Raw genomic sequence first — 20907 nt, 5'->3', positions numbered from 1 at the left:
ATGCATTAAATGCATTAAAAAAATGGAATTATTCAGGTTTGTTGTTTAACTATGAGCTATTTGCAACACTGTGGCTCAATTTCTCTTCTTGGAGCTATCGGACTTGGAATTTGAAATGTTACATCTTCTGAATATTGGTTTACAAGATTGTCTTCCTCTGTCTACCCCAGTTGCTTTTCTTAATGCCTTCGATGTCTGTTACCCACAGCTAATGTCTCACCACCACTGAGTCATGTGTCTGTGCTGTGTCTCACATACAGGGCAACAACACAGTCCAACCTGACAGACTTGATGGTGGTAGCTTATCTCTGTTTCACTCTTGCTGCTCGGGGTCCGAGTCCTCCAGGTGCTAGACACACCCATCCTACACCTCAGCAGTGGCATCTTTTTAAAAGACTTATTTAGTTTAATTGTGTGTGAGGGTGGGTGTTTTAGCTGCATTTATTCTGTACACTGCACACATACCTGATGCCTCCAAAAGGCAGAAGAAGATGTTGGATTTCATGGGACAAGAGCTACAGATGCTTGCAAACTAGCTGAAACTGGATCCTCTGGAAGAGCAGCCTAACTGCTGAGCTACCCAGCCAGCCACAGTGTAGTCATTAAAGGCCCAATTCATTTAATTACCTAATTACCTTTCAGATCATAGGATCTCAACTCTGAGGTTCCTTCTGTTTGTTTATTTGTTTGTGGTGTCACAATGAATTCTCTCCCGACCCTACATACTGTCACAGGTTTGGCAAAGGCTCTCATTGAGTACAGTTCAAGGCCCTGGAGAAGCATTTTATTATGTCCTCACCTTTATATGAAAAATAAAAATCACATGATATCATTATATTAGATCCAAAATAGTTAACAAAATTAAATTTTTATAATAAAACTGAAAATTAAGTATGGAAGAAATGCTCTTTACATAATGAATTCCAAATATGACAAACCCACACCTAACGTCATGTTGAATGATTAAAAGCTTAAAACTTTCTCTGAAAAGAGACAATCATACCACTGTCCAAATTGACATTAAGAAAAGTATTTGGAGTATTGTGCAGAGAAATAAAGATACAGGAAAACATTCCCCCAAGTTGAAAAGCAGGAATGTAAATGGACCATGTTTGCAGGTGTATGGTACTCTATGTAGAAAACTTGCAGGACACAGCCAAAGCTTGCTGGGACTCATTTATTAAATGAATTCTAAATTTATAGGGTACAAAAAACTCCCAGAAATCCAGTAACATTGCTGTATGCAAACAGAAATCGATCAAGAAGACAATTTCTTTTCTAATATCTACAATAAAATAAAATATATAGGAATAATTTAGTCAAGGAGATATTCAACCTCCACAATGAAACACTAAGCATTGGTTAAGTAAATTGAAAGAGACACAAATAAATGAAAAGATTGCCCATGTTCATGGATTATTTTTTATGCTTTTATCAGTCATTTTATTCTTTGAGATTATAATATCTTTTCCTCTTCCCATATCCTTTCTCCAAACCCTTCCATTTACCATTCCTTGCTCTCTTCTTAAACCTATAGCCTCTTCATTAATTGTCCTTACATGAATATCCGCTTTGTCTGTCGCCAATCCATTATTCCTAATTACTGTATTTAATTCAAAGTTAAAAATTTCTTAACGTCTGTGTGCAATTTGTTATAACTGAAAGATTTATTATTTAAAAATGAAAGTTTAAACAAACACTAGTTTGATAAAGTCATAGCACATATTTTATATAAGAATCCCTGAAGAAGGCAAAAGTCACTGACCTCCTTCCTTTCTCTTCATTAGGTGGCAAGATCTGCTGACACAGGATCAAGACCACTACTTTGGGTTACTGATGTGCACAAATTTTGCAGTCTTCATGGGTACATGTGAAATTATTTGCCTATCTTACCCAACACACACCCACTTAACTGTGCACTGCTGCTGAGTAGCTCTGTAGCTCTGCTACAATTTAGGCAAATCAATCAATCAATCAATCAATCAGAGAGTAAATTTCAAATAACACATCTCTAACTGCTAACTCCAAACCTACTTTTAATGCCTTTGGGAGAACAGCCACCATTGCTTCCTAAAGCTGTTCCTCTATTCTTGTTACACAATTATATTGACCAAACCAAACCGAACTGTTGGGAGATGGTCTGACGTATTTTGATGTTAATTACTGTTTGTTGTCTCTGTGACCCACCTTTTGTTTAATAAAAAGCCACCCCACCTGGGCAGAGCAAAGGAGATAGGTGGGGCTAGGAGAGAGATGAATTCTGGGAAGAAAAAGGACGGCCACAGGGATACAGGAGAGAGACCTGAGGAGAGGAGAGGAAGGCCGCCATGGGTTAGCTGGAGGAGAAGCACGTGGCTGGCATGGATGGAGAATCCGGCCCAGATGAAGACCATTAGCAAGTATATAAAATTATAAATGACAGGTAGCTCGATAGAAGTTATTAGAGGCAGATGGCGTGGGATTGAGGCAGGGATCCCATGCCTGCCCCACTACGGGAGGTAGTTTAGAGGATTGACATCTGCCCTGCCCCAGGTTAACTGAGGCTATTTTAAAATATAACAAGTGTCTGTATCTTTCTTGATTGCTAGCCAGGCCTACAGATAACACAGATAATATAAAAACAATACCAAACCATACAAACAAGCAAAAACAAAACAACTGTTTGTGGGCAGTACTTAATCTTCTTCCCAGAATACCTTGTGCTACATGTTCCAGACACAACAGGTAACACAGTTGATTTAAAGGTCGGGTAGGTGGGAAGGGAGAGCAGCTTATCAATTGAAAGAAAATCTCTCCCACTGCTTGCCTATGCACCAGTCAAACCCCCACCCGCTGGAGCTCTCATTCTTCTGCACCTTACCACTATGTCTGCCCTCCTGACCCCTGGGCTTCAGAACGCCTCTGTAATATCAGGTGAGGGCAATACACCAGCAAGGCCCTTCCTGCTTTGAAATTCTCAAGCTTCAAGTTAAATGATTAGATGTACCAGCTTGTTTTAGTTCATTTTCATCAGCACAAACAGTGTTAGTTCGCTATAGAAGAGTTAGGGGGAAGTGAATAACATTAGAGACAAATATTAAAGCCTCAGGAATTCCAATTCTAGGGACTCGGTCATTTTCTAAGTGCACACTGTGTGTCAGCCACTGGGCTTCAGGAAAAGCACTAATCGGATATGTAGATGAGAAAGGTATCACTGCATTTTTTGGGAGATAATTGAATTTGATGCCACCAATTTGTTGGTTTGGGCATTGCAACTTCAACTCCTATTTCAAGGCTCTAATTCCCCCTTTTTTTTCTTAATATGGCCACAGAACCCCAAACATAAAACCATTAAGATTGGTGTCTGAGTGATTGTAAAGATGGGTCAGTAATTAAGAGCACTTGCTGTCCTTGCAGAGGACCTAGAATCTAGAATTCCCAGAATCCACAATTGTCTGGATCACCAGTTTTAGAGCATCCAACACCAGCCCTCCAGGGCTACCCTGGAGTCACTGGACTCACATGGCACACATGCATACATCCAGGAAAACACCCATACACAAATAAGTGAATATAAAAGGCTTATGTTTGAACAAGCCCTTCTAACAACCTTCCTCCCCCTTTCACACTCAAATCTTCACCATACTTTAATACACAATGAAAATGCTTGAAGACAAATGGGGATAAATTGGGATACCAGCTCTGGGTACTGGAATAGGGACAACCAATATTCTGTTGCCTTCGACTTCTCTTTGCCAACGTCCTTCTTAGACAGAAGATGTTCCCACTTCCAGAAAATGCATGCATCATTTTATGTTTTATGCCATTATTTAAGTTAGAGGAAAACATCCCACTACTTCTTTTGTCTCACTGTCTGTTATCCGGCAACCGTTTGCCCTGTTTTATGCTTATTCACTTGGCTCGCCTCGCTGGCTTCCCTTCCACCTTCAACGCACAGGTGGGCCCTTGAGCCTCTGACCTCACACTTCTCTCTACTTTGCCAGGTGTACATCCCATCACTGGGTCCAATGGCCAAAAGTCCTCTTCCTCTCCTAGACCAGATCATTTGCCATGGCCTAGTAGCTGAGTCTAGCATGCTTTCTCTGGAGTCCTCTACCATCCCTTCCAGACATCTTGGAGGCCTCACAGCCTAGTACGCAGGTCCCAGTATTTCATGAAACTCAAAACCAGGAATCCCAGTGCCCTTTGTTTACTCACTGCTTAATTACTGATTTTATTTTTTCAAAATAGTCAAAACTATTTAAGAAGGGACAAAATTTGACAGGAAACCTAATGCTATTTCTCAGTAGGTATGTTTAACTATAGGTAAATAGCTTCAGAGCCATAAATGCACACACATACAGAGAAACCTAAAAACACCCCCACCTCACCCCCAGCCCACATATGTGTGAGGCAATCACGATGTGAAACACAAAAGTTTACAGAATAAAATAGTGAGTTTATTTGGTCCATTTCCTTCCTAATTATGTTTATTCCCATGCAAAAACAGACACTTTTCAATTAAATGTTTATTGGAGGCTCATTATGTACCATGCGCTGTCTTTTTTGTGGGGGGAGGAGGGGTGTAAAGGAATTGTATTCTTTTATTTTTTATCGAATCAAGCATAGACACAAGAAAGATCTCCTGTGAATGCAAGCAACGCGCTGCCCTTATATCACACATTAGCTCACTCAGTTCTTACAAGAATCCCTTTACAGACCAAGGAGCCCCAGTAATAAAGCTGACCTAGTGTGTGAACCAAGGCAAGGCAGCTCACAGAACCACTAAATTAAAATTTTAAGTTATCTTTTCAATAAATAGCAGAACTGTTCTTTGATAGGAGGTGATCGGATCCATTCTTTGCCTGTCTTATCTAGAAGTTTCTGGTAATGAAGTGCTATATTATCTCCAGAGGTGGTACACTGCTCTGGGCCCTCCAAGAGAGAATGGCTACACACTGAGAAGTCTAAAGGAGCAGTTCTGAGGTCCAGAGATATATGCAATACATTTTCCCAAAGTGACCTTGAGTGAAAGAAAAAAAAAGATTAATGCTCCCAAGACTGCTCATATACTGTGGTGGTTTGAATAGACTCATGTGTTTAGAGGCTTGGCTCATAGAGAATGGTACAGTTAGGAGGTGTGGCCTTGTTGTTGGAGGAAGTATGTCTCAGTCTCCTTCTGCTGCCTGTGGATCAAGATGTAGAACTCCTCCAGTGACCCATGAAAGTCTTCACTACCAGGAGATTGGGATAGATGTGAGGACATCCTACTGGCACTGTAGGTAAGAGAAATATAGAAAAATGGGGAAATAGAAGGATCCAGAGGGTCCTAGAAACCTACAAGAAGAACATTGTGATGGGTGGATTGGGGCCCAGGGGGGGTCTGCTCAAACTATTGCACTAACCAAGGACAATACAAATAGTAAACATCGAAGCCCTAGTCTGATTTAACCAATGGACAGGACATTTTCCAGTTGTGTGGAGAGCGGGGACTGACTCTCACATGAACTCTGGTGCCCCATATTTGACCACCTCCCCTTGGTGGGGAGGCCTGGTGGCACTCAGAGGAAGAATAAGCAGGCTACCAAGATGAGACTTGATAGCCTATGACCATATAGTGGGGGAGGAGGTCTCTCTCGGTCATAGATCTAGGAGAGGGGAATAGGGTGAAAGCAGGAGGGAGGGATGAATGGGCAGATACAGGTGATGGGATAACAATTTAGTTGTAATCTGAATAAATTAATAAAAAAATAAATAAAAAGATGTAGAACTCTCAGCTCCTTCTCTAGCTCCAAGGATGCTTCTTGGATGCTGCCATGCTTCTGGCCATCATGATAATGGACTAGACCTTTGGATGGTAACCAGCCCAATTAAATGTTTTTCTTTATAACAGTTGCTGTGATTGTGGTATCACTTCACAGAAATAAAAGTCAAACTAAGATGTGTGTTTATATATTTGACTGTTTATTAAAAGAGGAAAAATGGTTCATAAACTCCTGCTTATATTTTTGAAGAAAAAGAAGACTGGACATTGTGGAGTCCTTTCCTTCCCCCTTCCCCCCTTTCTGTCTCTGTCTCTCTCTCTGCTGAAATGTGAGAACAAACACTTGGTGAGACCTTGCTATCAGCCAGGCAATGCGCCACACCTCCTGACATCTTTCTGAAGTAGGTCTTAGTGTCATCCACACTGGATAGAATAAAATTCTGAGGCAAATGTGTTCAGATCCTCAGGTGGGTCAGAGGACAACTTTCTAAAATTAGTTGCCTCATTTTTTTCATGAGATCTTGGGATGGAAGTCATGTCACCAGCTTTTTTTTTTTTTTTTTTTTTTTTTTTTTTTTTTTTGGCAGTGCATTTACCCCTGAGACATCAGACATCATATGTGCTTAGAGTGGTACTGTTTTAGATGATGCTCATTTACAATTAAATTATGCTTTTTAGACCTTTAAACTGGAGGCTGGAGAGATAGCTCAGCAGTTAAGAGCACTGGCTGCTCTTCCAAAGGACCTGCGTTCAATTCCCAGCACTGACATGGCAGTTCACAACTACTTATAACCCCAGTTCCTGGGGACCTGACACCTTCACACATACACACAGGCAAAACACCAATGCACACAAAATTTAAATATTATTTAAAAAAATAAAAAGAAACAAAACTTTACACCACTACATTTGGTAAGATTATTTGTCATGAATTTAGGTGCAGGATTTTGCATAGATCACTTCAGCCCTTGTGATTGCACCTGAATGCCTGCCTCTGAATTGCCAGGCTCTTCAGCTCTCTCAGAAAGCTCCTTTCAACCCAACCGACATCCTCTGCTCGGGTACTTTTTTAAAGCTGGTTACATCTTTTTCCTCTCACTCTTCTCTTTCGGTAGAGAGGAGATGGAAAGGTGAGTGGTTTTCTCTGACCCCCAGCCTACAGCCCTCCCAGGCCACATCACAGAGGGCATGAGAGCATCAGGTTATCAGAACTGAGACGTGCTGGAAACTTCAATTCTTGGGGGTCACAGTAGAGCAGCTATGCTCCCCTTTCCCCTGCTTTTCACTGTAGTTACAAGATCCTTTAATTTTTCACCTCAAGGCTAGGAAAACTGTTGAGACATTGCTGTGAATCAGGCATTGTTCCCAGTCCCTGCTGTCTCGCTGAAGAGGTTCTTACCCTCAGTGTGCACATCAAAATCCCAAGGCAAACAAATTTGTAGTCTAGTTTTGTATGAAAGTATCTTCTGATTTTTGGCTGTATGTGATTTTTTTCTCTTCTTCTCTCCCTTGCTTTATCCCGTTTACTCTCTTTCTCTCTCCCCCCACCATATCCCTTTCTCCTCTCCGTCTTCCAAATGCAGCTTTTCTCTTGGGTACATGTTCTGTGTCCTGACCTTCACTAACACAGATGTCCTTCTGTGAGAGCAGACTGCTGCCATCTTCTCCATTTCAAACAGGATGCCAGGCCACCCAAGGTGAGCGGCCACACAGAAGCAGACAAGCTCATCCAGGCTCCATCTTCAGAGACAGACACTCCCTTTCTCTTTGTCTTTTTCCAACATACTGACTAGAAACAGAAAATGAATCCTTGATTTTTTTTTCTGAATCTACTTCCTAAACTTCAAAGAACAGCAGCATATGATTTTCCTCTAGTTCTTTCTAAAATGATGCTAAAAGCAATGCAATCACTTTATCAAGGGTCTGAAGGTTTTTTGTTTGTTTGTTTGTTTGTTTGCTTTTGTCTAAATTATGAAAATTCAACTTAATTTGACATTGGGTTTAGTAAAAGAACTCAAAATAAACTATAATGTCCCAGTTTCCTTTTGTCTTATAACTGTATGTGTCCAAACTAGCATAGTGTGTCTGGGGGAGAGGAAACAAGTCTGTTTTTGTATTACACATGACTCTGCAGTTAAAACAAATCAAATAAGCAAACAACAGCGACACAAAAGAAATCTATTATTCAGGCATGGTGGTGCAGGCCTAATATTCAAGTTACTAAGGAGTCTGGGCCAGAAAAAACACAAATTCAAAGCAGCAGGGCTTTAAAGTGAGTTGAAGGCAAGCACTGGCAACTCCGTGAGACCATGTCTCAAAGCCGACAGTAAAAACAGGGCTGAGGGAATGGTTCAGCGACAGGACACTTGCCTAATGTCCGTAAGGCAGTGGTTTCACTCTTCAGTAGTTCAATATATGGATGAGTGTGTGGGTACAAAATTATCTTACATTGCATGAATACTTAACATAAACCATTTCCTCTGAATAAAGCTCTAGGTAATCAATATTATTCATTATAGGAACAATGCCCTAGCAGATATCCAAGATTTATTCATTGTGCAAAAATGAACTTCATAACCAGCACTTACCAACCACCCCCCCATCCCCTGCCAATTTCTTCCTGCTCTGTTCCTTGGAACCCAGCATCTTACTCTATGCTTCTGTAGATCTGATGATTTTAGATTCCCTATTGACCACAAAGTGAGGAATAAGGAAGCCATGGAGATTGAGGATCCTCTCCCAGCCTTTGCTCATAAAATTCAGCCAACATATTGAACCTATACTTGCTGTCTCCTCTAGAACATACATTTCTAACTCTTTGACATTCTGAATAAAACACAGGTGTATGAATATTTTAAGAAGAGAATGTCCAAGTTAAGAACCAGCACAGGTTAATCATGCAATCAGTCTCGGAAGCTGCTCTTATCCTACAAGGAGAGAACTGACTTCTGAGAGATGCCCTTTAACATCCACAGGCATACCACAGCAAGCACGTGCCTGTGCGGTCTCCTCGGCAGTAAGGTATTACTACCAAGTTCTGGTATGGAATCAGAAGCAGCAGCAACAGCTAGCGCTATTATTTTGAGGGTCTTCACAACACGTCGGACCAATAATTCAAGGGGAAGGGGAAGTCACAGCACAGAAACCATCAGGATAACTCATGACGGTAATGACGTGGATAATTCCTCTTCCTGTCTAGCGTTCATAGTGCTAGAAGGTAAGTGCTATCTATGCAGCCTGCTGAGGGAAAAGAAAAAGTCCCCAATATCTTAGTAAGCTGTGAACTACAGTGGACCATGGTAATGACAAGATACGCCCTGGGAGCATTAGAGCCATAAATGTTGTGGGGTTAACCAACCTCACTGGGCTGATTGAGATTGGATTTGAGGCCTGTTCTGCACGAGAAACACATCTGGCCAAGAATCCATGGCTGAGGAGTCCACAGGCCTCAGACATGACCCAACCATTGTTATTCTCATAAATCAATATAATAGCAGACTGTCTTCTAAATTCTTATATATTATAGTTTAGTCCATCTCTCAGACCTCATCAGAAAAGTTTCTTTGTACAATGGGTAGTGGTTAATGCTGACACTCACACTTGTCAAGGGGCAGAGATAAATGTCAGTAGACTCCTCAGCCATAAGTGGTATATCTACATCATAGCCATAGCCACGGTGGAAGAGAGAGGGGAAGCATTATAAGAGCTGGATGCAGAAGAGGACCAGAATGAAGCCATCTTCTGGACATGACAGGGCCAACTGCTGCACTCCTGAACTTACAGAGCTCTGGTTGTGTGTACAAGAGTAAAACTGTCAACATTCTAGGTGGGTGTGGAAGAGGTTCACAAGCATTTTCACCAATCAGGGAGCTCTGAGTAGCTGGTGGCTTCTAGGAAAGAGAGTCAGTTTTACTTAAGGGTGTGACTCTTGGTAAGTTGACTGTACTTTAGTAGATGACTTTATGAGGGATATCTGGGCAGCACAAATTTGACTGGTTGTATTTTTTTAAAGACAGGAAGTTGGGGATAGGAAAGTGAGAGTAGATCTGAGCACTGTAAAGGGAGTAAAGTGAGTGAATACAATTAAAATATATTACATGAAATTCTCAAACAATACAATTATTTTAAATAAAAGAAATATTTTAAATGAGAAATTGTTTTAAAGGTCACCAGGGGAAGTTATTTTTCTCCATTAAATATCAATATCATCACACACACACACACACACACACACACACACACACACACACACATACATATAGTTGAGAGAAATGAGGGTAATAATTCAAGAAAAGTTCTTCCTAAATCAGCAAGTTTTATTTTTCTTTGTTTCTCATTTATAACATACATTTTAATTTCTGTGCTTTAGCCCATGGAAAGACTGATTGAATATACTTCCATGTTTCATGCTTAGAAGGTTTCTGTATGCTCCAGTTTTATATTGTTTAGCTTTTAAACTCCATTAAAGACTTACAACTAATGTCTACTGGCTGTAGAACATGAAAGACTTATCTTGTTTCTACAAATTTGTATTTTAGCTGTTGTAGAATTCAACAATCTGTACTTTTAGAATGTATTTGTCTTCTAGAGAGATAAAGAAAAGACCTGTAGCTGCTTGAGGGGGAGCTGAGGGCGTGTGAGGAGAGTTGGGGGAAGGGTACCCTGATCAGAATACACTGTAGAAAATTGTTTTCAATAAAAGTATTACGTAATCATTTTGTTAAAATATTCCTCTACTCCAGAAGTGATATTCAAAATTATATGTAGGTTTTTATGATAACTGTTAAAATATAACAACTAAAACAATTGAACTTATGCTTTTAAAAAATAAGTAATTTGTTTTTGAAGTCATGACAAAATACTAATAAGAATGTTCAGAACCCTATTCTCTTAGAGACACAACTTGTGCTCCATCCATTCTCCCATTCAGTCTCTTGTCTGGTCACTAACTCTGTTAGGACTTTGTTTTTACTGTTACTATTGTCATCCACATCTATCTTCATTTCCACCAGCAAATCATCTAGTTTTTTTTCCAGGGATTCTAACACTTGCTACTGATGAATATAGATTATTATACATCTGACAGAGGATTAGCATCTAGTATTTACAAAGAACTCAAGAAAAAGAAAAATCTAAGAAGCAAAAAAATCAAACAACCCATCAATACACACACTAATGAAATGAAGAGAATTCTCAACATATAAAACACAAATTGTCAACAGAGGAAAAAATACTCTATATAATTAGCTATCAGGAAAATGAAAATTAAAGTTATAATAGGATTCTGTCTTATCCCAGACAATAGCAATAACAACGAAAGAAAACAGTAAATGCTAGCAAGGGTAGGAGACAGAGGACCCACTACACTGCTGGTGGGAATGAAAAGTGGTCAGGTCATTGTCAAAGAGTACGGCGACTCCTCAACAGTGTAAAACGAGAACTATCCACAGCCAAATCATACACTCCTGGGAATAAAAACAAAGGACTCTAAACAAGCAAACCACAGTGATGTCTGCCCGACCATCATTATTGCAGCACCTAACACAATAGCCAAGCTATGGAATGAGCCCAGATGTCTGGGAACAGACCAATGGCTAAAATTTTAAAAAGTGCTGTGTACACCATGGGGTTTTACTCTGTTGTAAAGATAAATGAAACATACTTGCTAAATAATGATTGCAACCGGAGATCACCATAGTAAGCAAAGTAAGCTAGGCCATAAACCAAGATCACTTTCTCTCACTTGTGGACCCCAGGTTGTTTGCAGATGCATAAAACCATATATATAACATAACATACTCATTACCTGTATATGAAAGCATGAACGCACGGAGAAGAACAGAGGCCAGTTTGGGGAAAGGAACACTAGAAAAAGGCCGTGGGGTAAGTATGGTCAGAGAGTACGATATACTAGAAACTGTCCCTAAGAAACCCATTACTATACACAATAAATACATGCAAAAATACTAGTACATACTAAAAACTAGAAATAATATAGCTCTTGTTATCCATTTGATCTAGAGGTTTTTATAATTTATAATTGACTCGCCCATGATTTCATTTTCAATTTTTATCTTTCCTTTCTCTGTGTAATTCTCACTTTCCCATTCTCGTTACTTCTTAACCTGGAAGCAAATGTTAATTCCTACTGTCCTTTTAGGGCACAGAACTCTGAGAAGACACTAATTCTCCAAGCCATGTCTTCTCCCATTCATAGCTATCAGCAACACCAGCTAAGCATTCTACAGTGCTAAAACTATATTTGTAGTCTGAACTCATAACTTTATTCAGGATGGCAACTATAACTGCTGTACGTGCTTTTTTTCTCTTGGTTTAACTATTTTTCTGACATTCATATACTTTGGCCTCACTGTTTTCAGTAGCTCGGCATGCATTTTTTCCATCGCGTCTCTAAGAGAACTGTCCTGTAATATCTTCAGAGTTACTCATTTTAGGGATGTTGTTTCACTTCTTGTAGATAAAACTTGGGGGAGAGAGAGTATCAAGTCGGCATGAATTATCCATTTTTATACATTTAATTTTAAAGAAGCAAACACTTGGTCAGAATGCTGTTGGGCTATTTTCCTTCTCATTCTCAAATTCAGTCTTCACTAGGCTATATGTAGATGTTGGCTCTGCTTTATTTATTTTTCCTGCAACATGATCACCTATTTTGATCTGTGTATTTGGATACTTTTTTTTTTTTATCTAAAAAGGGAAAATGATCTTATTTCACTCTAAAATATGGCTGTGTTCCTCTCGTGCCGCTTTCTTGGTCGGGAAGAGCATGTGTGTGTGTCTTTGTTGGCTGCCCCTCCCATGTGTGTGTGTCTTTGTTGGCTGCCCCCCCCATGTGTGTGTGTCTTTGTTGGCTGCCCCCCCATGTGTGTGTGTCTTTGTTGGCTGCCCCCCCCATGTGTGTGTGTCTTTGTTGGCTGCCACCCCATGTGTGTGTGTCTTTGTTGGCTGCCACCCCATGTGTGTGTGTCTTTGTTGGCTGCCCCCCAGACATGCAACCCTCTCTGCAGACAAAGTCTTTCTTTCATCTCCTCCCTTTGCATAATTGGATATGATTTTCCCTCTTCATCTCCCCATAAATGACTCCTTTGGCTACAGGGTTCTGGCTTCTTCCATTTCTAACCCTCCTCTGCCACCTCCCTGCACCTGCAGATGCTCTGGACTTGCCAATGAGCATATTCCATCGGCCTAACCAACTCCACCTGCCCTGGGACCTGCTGGGGGCTCAGAAGTGACAGGCTTATCTCACCCACACCCAGTGCAGTGTTAGCCACCACTGCCCTGGCATTAGGGGGTTTTTCTGGAATTTCTCTTTCTTAGTTTTCATGCCAGCTGTAAACTGCAACATCTCTATGGACTCAGCCCAAAAGGTGTCTAGAGTCCAGGGTCTATGTTCATATTCTTCCCCACCTTGGGGTGCAGAGGTCTCACTAAAAATTCTTTTGATCACTTCTGTGAAGTCTAAACAAACAAACAAAAGGAAAACAAAATTAGACTGAGCCTCACTCCCATTTTTCCTAAAAACTCTCACACTCATTTACTTTTCTTCAGATTTCAAGTTTTATAGTTTTTCGGCTTTGATTTTAGTATAGAAGTTCAATTCTATTACTTGGTTTTCAGAAGAACTTCTTATAAGTCTTTAAATAGTGCAAAGGCCATAAGGCTAAGTCATTTTTTTCTTCTTTCAGAGGGAAGGTCACTCACACATGTTTTTAAAATGACAATTTTTTTTCTAAAGCACAGAATTCAATATATATATACATTATATTTTATGGGGTTGAAGTGATGACTTAGCAGTTAAGAGCATGTACAGTCTGGGTTCAGTTCCCGACACCTGCATGACGCCTCACAATCTCTTCGAGCTCTAGTTCCAAGATATGTGACATTCTCTGGTCTCCACAAACACCTGCACACATGTGGGACACATAAGCTCACAGAGCCACACACACACATCATTACAGAGGAAATTTTTAAAATGGAGATTAAAATTTATATATGTGTTTGGATAAATATGCATATATCCATAAAGTTCATGTTCCTTTTCTTAAGAACATAATTCTTAATAACTTTTTGAGGGGAAAAAAAGGCCTTAAGATAGAAATTAATTAATGTATCATTATTTCCTTTCAGGGCATTTCTTATAGTGGTGAAAAAGTAGAAGCAAAAAGTATCCAATCACAGATGTAGCAGGTTTATCAAGTGAGGTTGTTTGTTGGGGGATAGTGCTAGATAGTCTTACAAATTTTAAAGTAAGCCAACTATACAGAAGCACGTAATAGTATGTACATAAATAGTATGTAGAGCCAAAGGCATAGAGACTGATTAACATTATGACCACAGTTATGTAAAGTTCTGAACTTTACAAGGCTACTAAAAACATAAGTATTACAACCACTTGTATTAACTTGTTTAAAATTTATTTGGATACCTCTTTCCCCCACCGTGTAGACGACTCTATCTCCTTTATTATTTGAAATAAAAAAACCTACTTAGTTTCACCAACATGAGTTCCTACACATAAGCTGAACAAGGACAAAGCAATAGGCATGCTGCTGTAGACAGGAGGAAGCCACGACCTCACCCCAGAGGAAAGAAGTACAGACAACTAAGGAATGCTGAAAGTAAGAAACAGTCTTCCCCAGGAAAGCACACACCAAATCCTTACCCGACAGCAATGGTCAGACTGAAAACATACACACAAGTAGCATTATATAGACTGATCAGGCTATAGTTAGGGGTGTGTGTGTGTGTGTGTGTGTGTGTGTGTGTGTGTGTGTGTGTGTGCGCGCGCGCGCTTGGACAGTCCAGATGTAAAAAAAAAAAAAAGCCACACCTGCTGTTGAGAAACTACCTCAGTCCCTGCTCCTCTCCCTGGTAACACGAAGTCACAGCAGAAACTATTTAAAAACAAAAGCAGACATATCCACCTGTTAATTTTTTATCTCATGTGAGAGGCTAAAAACAACAGAAACAAAAGCCACAAGGGGCCTTACTTCCCGTTTCCCACAGGGGAAATTGGGCCTTGAGATTAAAATCTTCCAAAGGGTGTGTGTGTGTGTGTGTGTGTGTGTGTGTGTGTGTGTTCACACACCCTTCACAATATAGTCCTTGGAAATCTGGGCCCAGAGCTGAATTTTTTTTTTCCTATCATAAAGAACTTAGGGTCCAGGTTCAGGGATATTATGTTTTTCTCAAAGGCACATTTAAGTCAGAGAAATACCTAGCCTTGGGGTCAGGGTTCTGGGCCCACTTCCTGATTCCAGCCAGGCCCACCAAGCTGGGCTCCTCAAGTTTCAAAGACAAAATGGAGTGGATTTGGCAAGACAAGACTTTGCTTGCTCGTGCAGGCTACCCTAATGACAGCTGCTCAACCAGGCCAATTAATAAAATTAGGGCAATTTAGCAAACAGCAGTCCTAAGGATCATGGGGTGGGATAAGGCCAGAAAAGCCTTCCCAAAAGCTGATGGAGCAAAGGTACCTCCCAACCCCTCCTCCCCGTTGTGGGTTGACCCTGGTGAAGGCCAGAGGCAGACAAGGCCAGCTCAGTGGTCTCCACGCACATCAGCCCCACCCCCAGCCACCTGCTTCCCACACCTCCAGCACCTGCTGGATGCCCAGCCTGGGCAGGCCCCATCCAGCGGCCCAGGGCTTCCCACTGCTGGCCTTGGAGCACCTTGAAAGGGTCCGGAGGGCGCACGGTGGCTACCAGGGTCCCTTCCCCGCGCGCCCCAGATTGAGTTGTCCGCGCCCTCCCGCGTTCCCAAACCTTCCCCAGGCTGGGCCCCAGCGAAGGGAGAACCAGGCGCCTCCCGGCCTTCTGCACTAGGCTCGGTGCCCGCCACGCTGCAGCCACCAGGGCCGCGGCCTAAACCAACCTGTAACAGCAGGGCGCGGAGCGGTCATGGTGCAGGGGCTGCAGCAGCGCCAGCGGGCGGGATCCGTGGCGGGCGCGCCGGCCTGGGCGGGCGGGGACGCGGCCCCTCACCTACGGCGGCTCAGTCAGCTCCGTGCTAGTCCCGCACTAGCGTCTGCAGTACCGGTGAGGGGCGCGGGGAGAGCGGCGGGGGTCCTGGCCTTGCTTTTATTTATTAGCTTGCCTTTTTGCAGTTGGCTTTGCTGCGCGAGATACAGAGAGAGGATGCTCAAGGCAGCGCCGCCGCAGCTGGCGGCCAGTGCCAGGGTCTGTACTTGCAGGTGGCTTCCCTCTCTCTGCCTGCAGCCAGTCTCTCAGCAACAGCTGAGCAATCTTCTCGGGCTGCTCTGGGGGCTCCTGCTTCTAGGCCTGCAAGCCCCAGAGTGTGCTCCTATGGTCCTACTTTATGTAAGGTTGCTAGTTAGGACCACTCCTGATGGTGACACTGCTAAATAATAAATACATCAGTAACATTTTCAGTCTTTGGAATATGTTGCCATGTTCATACACGGTTAGCCACGTACCCTATTTGCAGTACCAAGATAGCCTGAAGTTGGGGTCTACAAGAGTAGGAATCCCAGTAGGGTAAGTGTAGAGGCATTTTGCATCTCAGATACCATGTGCGGGCCCAGGAGGCACCTTCCACTGCCCTCTCTCATTCCTAAAGGTTTTCATCTTGACATGTAATCATGCAGGTATTCATACACACACACACACACACACACACACTCTCTCTCTCTCTCTCTCTCTCTCTCTCTCTCTCTCTCTCTCTCTCTTGTAGTTGGCTCTGCAGCAGTAGGGATATAGAATCAGATGAGACCCTTAAGTGAACAACTGCCTATCACAAAATATTGTATCCTTAGCAACAAAAGTAAAATAACACTGTCTCTCCCTCCCTCCCTCCTTCCCTCTCTCTCCCTCCCTCCCTCTCTTCCTCCCTCCCTCTCTCTCTCTCTCTCTCTCTCTCTCTCTCTCTTTCCCTCCCTCCCTCTCTCTCTCTCAACATGTATTTTCTGGCCTTGTATATTTGAATTACCACCTTTACAAACAAACAAATTTTCACAATCCTATTATGTAGTTTGTGGAGTTTTTGCTTCTTTGTTTCTGTTGTCCTTTGGTAAGTTTTTGTTTGTGGTTGCTTAAAGGGACATGTTAATAATTAGTGTTTCACAATAAATAGAAAAGTGAGGGTTTTTTCCATCAAATTTCTGGAAACTTCAGAATAACCAACACTATAAAAAGCTGTACTTAAGACAAAGGGCTAAAATATTTTCATAATAAAAATAATTTCAATACTGGTAAATCCATAACTAATTTATTATTTTTTTTTACTGGTTCATTTGATCATCTGTCTCTGGTATCATTTTTAAACCTAAATACTACTTTATTGCTAGGTTTTTTGTTGTTTTTTTAAAAATAAATAATGGTATATCACTCTTGGGGATGTGATTATAAATTAGAATAATCACACAGAAAAAACATAATAATAAGGCATTTTAGTACCAAGATTTTCATAAGAAATTGAATGGCGTGTTTCAGTAGTGGTTTTCACTTTTCTCAGACAGGCACTTTAGACCCTTCCCTGCCAGTAAGCAGCGTCTCTCCACTGAGCAAACTGATTCCTGCTTAGAGCTAGACACAGTCCCATGGATGAGGCGGGGTATTGAGGAGCCCATAGGCTTCACGCAAAGTCCATGGGATTCAGGGATGTGTGGAGAAGCTCAACACATTCATTTAGAATCTAGGGGTTCACTGTATATAGAAAGAAATGACCATTACAAAAGCAGACACAGATTCAAAATGCCATAGTAACCCTCTCTACCTGCTCCTTGCTTTCTTTCAGTCAAAATGGGGAAATATGGACAGAAGTCTCCTGCAGAATTGCTACTCTGTAAGTTCATAAAATTCACAGACATTTTTTCCTGTCTTGCGATGTATTTTTGACAAATTTGCCTTCAATTTCCAACTTTTAAATATTATGAGGTTTCCAATTTATTATACAGGCCAATCTGGTCAGGACACATCTGTAACCCACAAAGTAATGAGCAGCCAGGGGCACCGCATCTCCTTTTTATAGGAACGCAGTCTCCATTAACTCTTCAGGCTTCAGCTCCTGCCCTGGACAGAAGTTTAACGTGTAAGATATAGGGTTGAATCTGTATTAGACAGCATGGGAGTTGTAGACAGAGCCGGAAAAGCCATGGCAATGTGCACATAATACTGAAGTCCATAGCTTATAGGAAGTTGTGCTCATAGCCTAACCAGTGCTTAGGAACCGCAAGATAGGAAGAATTGATGCAAATAGAATGTTTGCTTCTCACTAACTCATCTGTTCCCACTAATTGTATCCATGAAACACTACTATTCCCTTTGAACTCACAGTGATTTACTAAGGAAACAATAACCATGGCAAAGGAGAAAGGTTTGAATCCTTGGGAGGGATGCTGTGTGAGCTATAGAAACACAGCCACCAAATTCTATGGGAGAAAAATTCTAGTGGATTGTAATTAGATTAAATTTGATTTATAGGTATATTATGCTTAGATAATTGCTCAAGGATCTTTTAATGTCTCTGTTAGAATTGGTCTAAGTCGGTACACATTTATGTGATATGAGCTCCAGACCCACTTGCCTCTGGTTATTGATTGGATGACTTTTCTATTAGAGACACTTGGGGTAGGAAACAAAAGCTTAAATAGACTGGCTTAATTAAAAATACAAAGATAGAAAAGCAAAACAAAACAAAACAAAAATACACAGATATGAAAGTCCTGTGTGTTGGGGTTGCTCTGGAGCTACTGTGTATCCAAATGTTAATTGCTTGCCCATCAAGGTCTTAACTGTCCTACAAGCAAATTCTCACATATCTAAAATAGGTTGTCTAAAACTTTCCTCCTGAGTTGTCCCTGGTTGTCTAATAAAGTTGCCTACAGTTGGCACTGTGCAGAAGAAAGGTTGACAGGGTGAGGTTCTTGCCATGAGCAGGAGAAAGCACCAAGAAGGAGCCGGTTTACCGTGGGTAACAAGGAGCCCATGGCTGAGAGCAGCTTGCTCTCAGGACTGGCCTGATGGAGCAGGACCAATGCATGTGTAACATATGCAAGTATTTATGGGGATTTTTGGATGCGAAGTAGAAAAGATATCTTAGAGGGATGATATCTGCCCAGCTCCAGTGTTCTAAGGCTTGTATTAAATCCAACAGGTCTCTTTGTCTTTTATTTATAAAACAGCAAGTTAAGGAATAACTGCCACCCTATTAATAACCAGCATTAATTAATATTAATAGAATAATTCTTTTCTTTTACATGCCTTAATAATTATGAGTCAATATTAAATATTATCAATTCTAGGAAATTCATGTTTGTTAACTCACTGACATGGTTTCTTGGATACAGAAGTTAGTTTATATTAAAAAAAAAGATATCTACCGGGTGTGGTGGTGCATGCCTTTAATCCTAGCACTCCAGAGGCAGAGGCAGGTGGATCGCCATGAGTTTGAGGCCAGCCTAGTTTACAAAGTGAGTCCAGGACAGCCAAGGCTACACAGAGAAACCCTGTCTCAAAAACAAAACAAAAAAGAACAGAACAAAACAAAACAGATGTCTAAATAAGCAGGGCTTAGGGAAGCTAACACAGCATGCAGTGGGACTCACAACAGCTGGAGCAAGGGGAGACATACAGACATGTTGCTAAATTGTGGGGTCCCAGTGATCATCAAGGTCTATGTTGGACCGTTAGGAAATCACTATGAAGAGTTTCTGTTGTGTAAAATTTTCTGTTTAGTGGTTATGCTTGTCAGTTTTAGCTATGAACATCTTAAAACCACATGCAAAGAGAATCCTCACGAGGAATAGCTCTAACAGGCTGTGGGCATATCTGTTGGGGATTGCCTCGACTGTTCACTGAGGTAGGATGAGCCACTCAGAATGCAGGTGCCACCATTTCATGGGCCATGCCAGATACTGTGGAAAAATAAAAAAGAATGTAGTGCAGCAGCAGCAGCAGCAGCAGCAGCAGCAGCAGCAGCAGCAGCAGGAAGGCGGTATGAGTGTGTTCATTTGCTTTGACTGTGCATGTGATGTGACCTGCTATCTCAAGCTTCTGTCTCTTTGTCCCTTGTGCAGTGATCAGGGTATTCTATCTCAGAAACAGAAGTGAAACCAGAAGCATAGTCTTCCCTTGTCTTCGATGCTCTGAAGAGATCTTGAATAAATCCTTCCCTTTGTATGGTTTCCCATCTCCAAGCACTAGCAAACATTTATTTGTAAGTTAAATATTGCAGAGTTACAGGAGATATATCATATCATACATCTTCCTCCATGGAAATTTCCTAACACGTTTTAATAGTAGAGTATCACCGAGGTTATCTTAAATATTTCTGCCGAGGTTCTGGTTAGGAACATCTAGAGTGAGGGGGTAACCATGGGATTTTCCTAAATAAGCACCTGGAGAGCAAGCCTGCCCCGTTTCCATAGCATTATTTCTGAACAGGCCTCAGGAGACTTTCCAGTCCCTTCCCTCTCTGCAAGTCCCATACATCTGCATCATCTCACTGGTACTGGGCTACTTCTGGAATCCCTACATGCTCTGTATGTAAGCTGTGGTTGTCCTATCTGAAGTATTGAAAACATGTAAGTATAACAAGGTAGTAAAGCACCATCTGTGTGTCATAGCTGAGGCTCTACACATTTTTTTTCTGATAGCTTTAAGACTATTCTTGCATTTTATTTTATTTTATAAATATATATTTTATTAGTTTATTCATATTATATCTAAATTGTTATCCCATCCCTTGTATCCTCCCATTCCTCCCTCCCTCTCATTCTCCCCTTACTCCCCTCTCCTATGACTGTGACTGAGGGGACCTCCTCCCCCTGTATATGCTCATTGGGTATCAAGTCTCTTCTTGGTAACCTGCTGTCCTTCCTCTGAGTGCCACCAGGTCTCCCCCTCCAGGGGACATAGTCAAATATGAGGCACCAGAGTACGTGAGAAAGTCATATCCCACTCTCCACTCAACTGTGAAGAATGTCCTGTCCATTGGCTAGATCTGGTTAGGGGTTCGAAGTTTCCTGCACATACTGTTCTTGTCTGGTGCCATAGTTTGAGCAGGACCCCTCGGCCCAGATCTGTTCATCATAATGTTCTTCTTGTAGGTTTCTAGGACCCTCTGGATCCTTCTATTTCCCCATTCTCCCTTGCTTCTCTCACCTAGAGTCCCAGTAGGAAGTC

General features: G+C 41.5%; 1 protein-coding gene across 3 annotated transcripts in view; it reads right to left on the bottom strand.

The window, feature by feature from the left end:
- NALCN (sodium leak channel, non-selective) overlaps positions 1-16021 on the bottom strand; it is a 298865-nt gene extending 282844 nt beyond the window's left edge. For 2 of the 3 annotated variants that reach the window (XM_084767995.1, XM_084767997.1), the window contains exon 1: positions 15638-16021. The gene's annotated coding sequence lies outside the window, so the exon portion shown is untranslated. Of the gene's footprint in view, positions 1-15365; positions 15388-15637 lie in introns of those variants that run through there. The other variant, XM_084767996.1, reaches the window with a different exon arrangement.
- Between the last annotated feature and the right edge of the window lie 4886 nt (positions 16022-20907).

Source organism: Acomys minous (assembly GCF_964271855.1).
Source record: "Acomys minous genome assembly, chromosome: 18".
Lineage (NCBI taxonomy): Eukaryota > Metazoa > Chordata > Mammalia > Rodentia > Muridae > Acomys > Acomys minous.
The sequence above is the reverse complement of the archived record's forward strand: the minus strand, read 5'-3'. Positions and strand labels throughout refer to the sequence as shown.